Genomic DNA, 7,532 nt, shown 5'->3' on the forward strand with positions numbered 1-7,532 from the left:
AAATATAACTTTTTTTTTTAAAAAAAAGCTGGCAAATTGTCAAGTTGAAATGAATAAATAGAAGCGGAAGGTTTTTCTCAGAAATGTTAAGCACTGTTTTATGTCAATTAACTTGATATATTAAAAATGAACAAACATATTCATTGTTCTTTTGTTAAGGATTGATATAAATTAGAAACAATTCATGTTAGGTCAATTATCATAAGTTTACAACATTTTATATTTTTAAATTTCAAGTCCAAAATGGGAAAGAAAGACGAAAATTTATAACAAATGAAGTAGCTATCGATAGAAAGATTGCAAAACGAAATTTTTTACACGCGCATACAAAACTGTTTGCCCGATAACAAAAATACCCTCAAACCTCGAAATAAAATAGTTAAACGCGGAGTTGAGACAAAAGCGTACCGAAAACCGACGCTACTTGAGCCCCCCTGTATTTTTGTTCTATTAGATTTTATATTTTTTAATTTTCCAGTTTGCTGCAGGTAAACATTGACTCTAAATGGTACGTACATTCGAGAAGACCTCAAGGTAAAGAAATTATAAAAAATTCTACCTCCAAAATATAGAAGAGACCGTTAGAGCTGACATGTTCCAAAAATTGACCGCTGAAACCCTTAAGATCCTCCAACTCTACATCGGAAACTTCTTGGTAGAAATTTGAACTAGTTGATCGCCTAAGAGTTCTGTCGGACGAGGAAGAGGCCACCAGTATGAAATTACTACCAATTGGGGACTTTCATTAACTAATCTAACCAGCCGCAAATACACCAGTTACCGAATCCGGAGATTCACAAACTTCTATACCAAGAGGTTCCCCAACTTTTGAACCAAGAGATTCACCAAATCCTTCCAATGACGACTCTTTGGTGACATGTGCCTGTGTCAGAGGTTGTATCTACTTCTACTTTTAAGAAAGGCAGGAACCAAAAGAAAAAATCGCTAGTCGAAAAACGCACATCAATATTGGGAGTGTTTTTCGAGGGTCTTCCATATCCATCAAAGTTTAGAAAAAGTATATTGAATATAAAATTTCTTTCAAAACAAATGTTTTCTTCTTTGATGGACAAATTTATTGAACAACCAGGTTTCGGATGGTTGCTTTCTAAGCCTTTTCAATACTCTGTTCAATTAGAGGCACTCTTAAGAAGCTGATAAACAAGTGATTGGATCGATCTCTAGACCCAATTCTAATTTACCCATTATCGTCGGCGTGTTGTAGGTGCTAAAGAGATCAACATTTTTTCTGATATCACTTTCCACTGAAAAAATTAAATTAAACAGTCTTGCGTAAATAAAATACTTAAAAGATATACCAGGTGGGTCAAATAAAACTACCAATGTTAAATAACATAAGCTAGAACAAATCACATAGCCTCCATGCTTAGTTCAGTGGTTCCTGAAAGAAATATTCATCAAAATTCACACTAAAGACAACATGTAAACTATGCGGCAGACATTTGCAGAAGATTCATCTGTTTCAACCAATTGGACATTTCTAGAACGCTATGCGTAGAATTTGAAGTTGGGTATTGAGTTGTACCTATACTACTACCAATAGCAAGCACAACCCAAGTTTTTATATAACTGGTATCAGTTTGATGCAGTGTTATGGCGAACAAAATTATCGATCCATATCTATTCGTGGACGAGGATGAAACAATTTTCGAATATTACAGAACAACGTTCTAAAACTTTTCACGGCTAATGGCAGGGTTTAGTGGTTTCAACAAGATAAACAACTTCGCACTCTGGTAATGAAACTATGGAAGTGCTGCGTTAAATTATTGGTGAATGTTTGATATCAAAATATTCAGGTCACTTAATTCGCTAGATTTAACTACACCCGACTTTTTGATTGCAGCACTAAAAAGACAAAGTGCAGTAGAGGGTATTAAACCGCCTAAGCCGAATAATCTACTCAAAATACTGAGTTTTTAATCAGAAAAAATACTAAAGAGCTAATCTAGATATCAAAAAGATATTTCTCCCTCCGCTCAAATATTGTTATAAGTTAAAAAATTAGAAAACTTCTTTTATTGTACCATATTCAAATAATTTCATGTAAATAGTTTAGTAACTTTGTCAGTTTTTGATTTATCATCCGAAAAGTGAAAAACGAAGTTAGAATTAATTTTAAAACCTCATTATTCGATAGCTAAAACGCAATTTTTCTAATAAAAATTAGAATTTTAGTCACGAAACTTCAAAGAAAAATGACAAAATTGAAAAGATCGAAGGAAATAAATAAAGGAAACATAAGTACTTTTTTCTAATAACCAAACAATATGGTTGAGGGGTACCCAAACAATTGCCAATAATAAAATTAGAAAGTATTTTTTGTAAACGTCAGATTATCGTTTTCTATAATATCCGGTCATTGTATGATAAGGAATTTGTGAAATTAACTAAATAATTTCTAGAATTTAGGTAGTACCTATTCATATTTACCTACAAATGATATCCGGTTTATGACAATGTCAGTCTTTTAATAAATTAATTTTTTTATTCTTCACCACTAATACTGAATCTTGTCGCCACATAACGCCGAATTATTTTAGCATTTATTGGAACAAAAACCAGTATCTACATTGTTAAAAGCTTCTTCGATAATTTTTCTAAAAATGTGTAGGAAGTTGACAAAATTATTTTATTTAGGACGATGCAAAAGACATGGAATCCAAGACTATCCAATCCATTCGTAAAAGTTAGTGCTTGTTGTGGATTTTGCACTGAGGGTGTTCGTATTTCTTAAAGGATGACGCCCAACTATTACCATCAACGGTGATCGTTATAAGTACGATTACCACCAAACGAATCAACAGCAATATCGACTCACGTGGGGGTGATGTTAATCGTGCGATTTAAGCACCAGAATCATGAAAAATTATTGGACATTTCGATTAGATGATACCAAGGGAAACCTCGCAGAGCTTTCCCTTCAAACTTCTCAAAGAATTACAAAGTTTCGACGGTATCTCAAAAATACTGGATGTGGAATAGTTTTTTGAAACGATATGAAATATATTTCTATTCGAATTACTAATAAGAGATTAAGGAAAATTTAATCAGGTGTGTCGTTATTATATTATCGAAAATAATTACAATTTCATATTGTTTGTCGAATTATTTGTGAGTTGGGTATTAATAAATGATAAGAGAGAGCTTTTTGATGTGATGAATATTAATGTTCGCGTGATTGATCTCAATAATTTATTATTATACATTAATAAATGAATAAATTCCAACAACAGAATTTAATAATGCTAGTTATAAATTAGGACAAAATTCAATAATTAATGTTATTGAAAACAATATTAAATAATACATATTATACAAAGAGGTTTTCGATACCAATATATCGGGGAAGTCAATATAATTATTTTATTCGTATCATAAACTATTGTTAGATTGAAAATGTTTGTTCAGAAACGTGTATATGAGTATTATTTAGATCAAAGAATCACCAATGGAGGCTCTTAACGATTAATTTGGTGGAAAAAACTTTTAAATCAATTTTTTTATAAAAATTCTATTACAAATTGAAGTAGTAAAGTGAAGTGACTGACTGACAAAATGGTTTGAATCATTCAAGCTCCTATCAGTCACCGTCAATTAACTAAACTAGTGATGCTGATGCTACTTTTGGAGGACCAAAATCTCAAGCACAGAAAAGGATTTGTTTGAAAAATTATGTATACTGATGCTAGAAAAGAAAAACCAGGCAAGATACAGATAGCCACAGAAGAAAATATGATGAAGCAAGAAAACAGAAAGAACCAGAATGGCGAAAAAAGAGAAAGTGTTGTTTCATCAAGACCATACACCAGCTCATACATCCGTTATTGCAATTACTAAAATTAATAAATTGCACATGCCCCCTATTAACCAGATTTAGCCCTTTGTATTATTTTTTGTTGCCAGACTTGAAATAACGACTCCATGGTCAAATATTTTTAGGATGTTGTCGATTCTTATTATAAAAAGGGTTTTGCTGGAAAAAGAGTATGGAGCTAAAAGGAGATTCCGTTAAAAAATAAAATTTTTATTGGGCCAGGTACTTCATAGTATTATAAGAACGTATTGCGGTTCAATAGACATAAAGCCACCTTTTGCATTTTATTAATTAAAAAAATGTTATCTAAAGATGTCATATGAAATAATCCATTAACATCTATCTTCTTCCTCGAAACTTAATCATAATTATCTCTCGAATAAAATAAATAAATAAATAAATTATTGTGATTATATCGATAAGAAAATTACCTAATAATTACTGGTTTTAAACAGGAAAAACATGAACAGAAACACGTATACCACTGACAACTAATTGGGTGTTAATTTTTAATGAAGATAATTGACCATCTCTTAAAAGTATTGAATTAGGAGGGGAACCAAATCTAAAACAATTCTATAACTTACGATTGTCGAAACTTGCCGAATTTATTTATATTTAAACCGGATATATTATTTCCAAAAATAGAATACAGTGCCAGAGCTAATATTCCCCACCAACAACGGTTAACGCATATTAATTAATTAAAGATTAGTCGTTTCCTTGGCTCGAATTGACTAAGAATATAGTTATTTAGTTCAATTAAATATATATTACCGATTATTTGAGGAGGCTACGTCGAAAAAAAGCACGTAGACACTAAATTTAATTACTCCTTCCAACTAAATTACTTTGATAGGTTAATTTCCAAAGAATTGGCATTTTAATGATTTTTAGCTCGTTCCAAAACAAAAATTATATTGATGGAAATATTTTGATAACAAAAAATTAGATTAACCGATTCTTAATCTTAGTAGTACTTAAGGGCCATCCATAAATCACGTCACACGTTAAGGGGGCGGGAGGGGGTCGATGAAGTGTGACATTGTATGAAAAGGGGGTGGCAGTGATCCTTAATTTCTTGAAATTACATTTCAGCAACGATTTCTTTCAATTGACCTTTGACTTTTGCGGATGAAACAACATCGCACTTAGTTCTTCTATGTTACGAAACAAGTTTAAAATGAACGGAAGAAAATAAAATTTTACCGTATTTACTATATTTTGCATCATATAAAACCACTAATCAACACAAACAATTTTGTTTGTTTTGTCCACAAAGAATAGCTGCTAGACGTGCAACTTCTTTGTGTGAATGATGACGATGATGCTGTATGGATGGATGAAAAAGATGTTGACACAATTAATGACATTAACAACCCTAACGAGAAAGAAACTGCTGCTACGCCAGTTATAAATAATTTAAAGGAGTGGATTCAAAGTCTACGGACTCAATATGTTTTGTTCTGTTAATTTCTTTAATTAATTCAATCAATCGTTTTTTATTTTGTTAATTTCTCTAATTAATATGATCAATCGTTTTTTGTTTTGTTAATTGTTTGGATTGATGTTAATTTTATTAAAAAATAATTTAAAAGGAAATAAAACTGATTTTGAGAACCGCTGTTTTCATTCAATAATTTCTAAATGTGACAAGGACAAGGGGAGGGGCAAAAAATTCGTAATTTATGTATGACTTCGAGATATATAGATGAATTCATTTTCAATAGATAAATCTCTAAATCATGTAAATCCATTAGTTTACCTAAATCAATTTCGGTAATAAAAAATTCAAGTTTCACTTAAGGAAGCATCGCATGAATTTTTTTACACAGTCAAGTTTACTGATATTTGTCTAAGGGGATCAAACATACCTACATGGTTGTTCCAGAAGTTTTAAGAAAAGCACGATCTAATGATTTGGATAGCAATTTCATTATTCAATATACTCCCTTCTTCTGTTTCTTTCTTCCATAATAAGTCTATCGCCTGTTCCTTCTTTTCTGATCTTGGCTCTAGGTTGTCAATCCACCTCTTGCGTGGTCGACTTCTACTCTGTCTTCAAATTTAGAGATTCGTCCCTTGCTATTTTTACCAATCGATCATATATCTTCTGAACACATCCCGCTACCTTATTTGCTTTGGCCACTTGTCCTCTTATCCTCGTCTTCTACGTTTATCAACTGGTTATGTCGTTTCCAAGGTACTTGAACTTCCTGCTCTGTTGTATCATTTGACCTTCTAGTTCTAATTTACATCTAATGGGCTCTTGAGTTGTTACCATGCATGGTCATATTAAACTGTTTTCCTGTGGTATTAAAGGTATTTGAAGATCATCCATTCTTTAACCGTTGCTAATTCGCAAATTATTTATGATTTCACCAAGTATTATGTTGAATAACATTGGACAAAGCAAGTCTCCTTGTTCATAAATGCTGTTGACTGCTATGGGTTTTGTTTGTTTACCATACCAACGAACACAAAACTAAATCGATGATAACAATCCGAAAGGAGAAGATACATAAAATGAAATCGAAGAATCAAATATAGAGCAGATCAAAAGCTTTAAATACCTTGGCATGACACACACATGAAGGAAGATTGGAATCAGAGATAAATGAGAGAACTGGAGCAGCTGGGAGAATATTCAGTGCAGTTTTCAGATAGAAAGAAAATATCAAAACAACTTAAAACAACGAAGAACAATAGAGATGGGTTGGCCATGGAAGGAGAATATTAGAAAAATTATTAATTCTGAAGAAATATGAAGCACGAGGTTACAAAAAAAAAAGAGAAAAAGACCAAGAAGGAGGTGGACATAAGAAATTAAGATGGTAAGAGAAAATCGAGGAATAAGAAATAAGGCAATAAAAACGAAGACACAGGATAGGAAAGAAGAGAAACTGCTGTGGAAAAGGCTTTAGGATTAAGTTGTTCACCATGCAAACATGAACTTTACTGTCTAAATATATGTTTTCGATAGTCTAGATTACATTGAAAGGTATGTTTCTATTCTACAATAGGTGAATAATATCTTCTAGATTGATATTGTCAAACGCTTTTGTGCGGTCAATTAAGCATAGGAATGCTAGTTTGTTATATGTTCTCAATTACATTTTTTGAACTTCCAAAATCGTTTGGAGTCTGGGAGGACCAAGTCTGGAGAGTAAGATGGATATTTCAATTCATTGATTTTCACGGTGAGTGCTGCTAGGAAATGTGTTATATTTATGGAAAATAATATTTTTTTGTGTGCACCATATCTTTTTCTCCAATTTGCATATCCAGTTTATCCAAAAGATTACAATAATACTTTTTTTCGTGATTTTGGCAGGATGAAAGTGAACAAAATTCGTTTTGCATCCCAATAAACGGATCCTCACAGCTGATTACTTGATTTGTAGATCTTACCTCGCTTTATTAACTTGTTTTCGTGATTCAGGATCGTGGTGGTCGTCTCAAATTTCATCTACAGTTATAAAAAGACATTTTGATGAAAAAGTCGCATGTTTTTGAACAGGTGTTTGCATAGATCTTTCTGTAACCCAGTCCAAATATTTCTTCAACATCTGCTAACAATTTTATACATGCACCACGTCAAGGTTTTCCAGATTGCAAAAGTCAACTTTAAATAATCGACTAGACGTAAGAAACCATGTTTCTATAGAAATATTGAAAAACTTTTGACGAATTG

The sequence above is a fragment of the Diorhabda carinulata genome, chromosome 3, assembly GCF_026250575.1.
Source record: "Diorhabda carinulata isolate Delta chromosome 3, icDioCari1.1, whole genome shotgun sequence".
In the NCBI taxonomy this organism is placed as follows: domain Eukaryota; kingdom Metazoa; phylum Arthropoda; class Insecta; order Coleoptera; family Chrysomelidae; genus Diorhabda; species Diorhabda carinulata.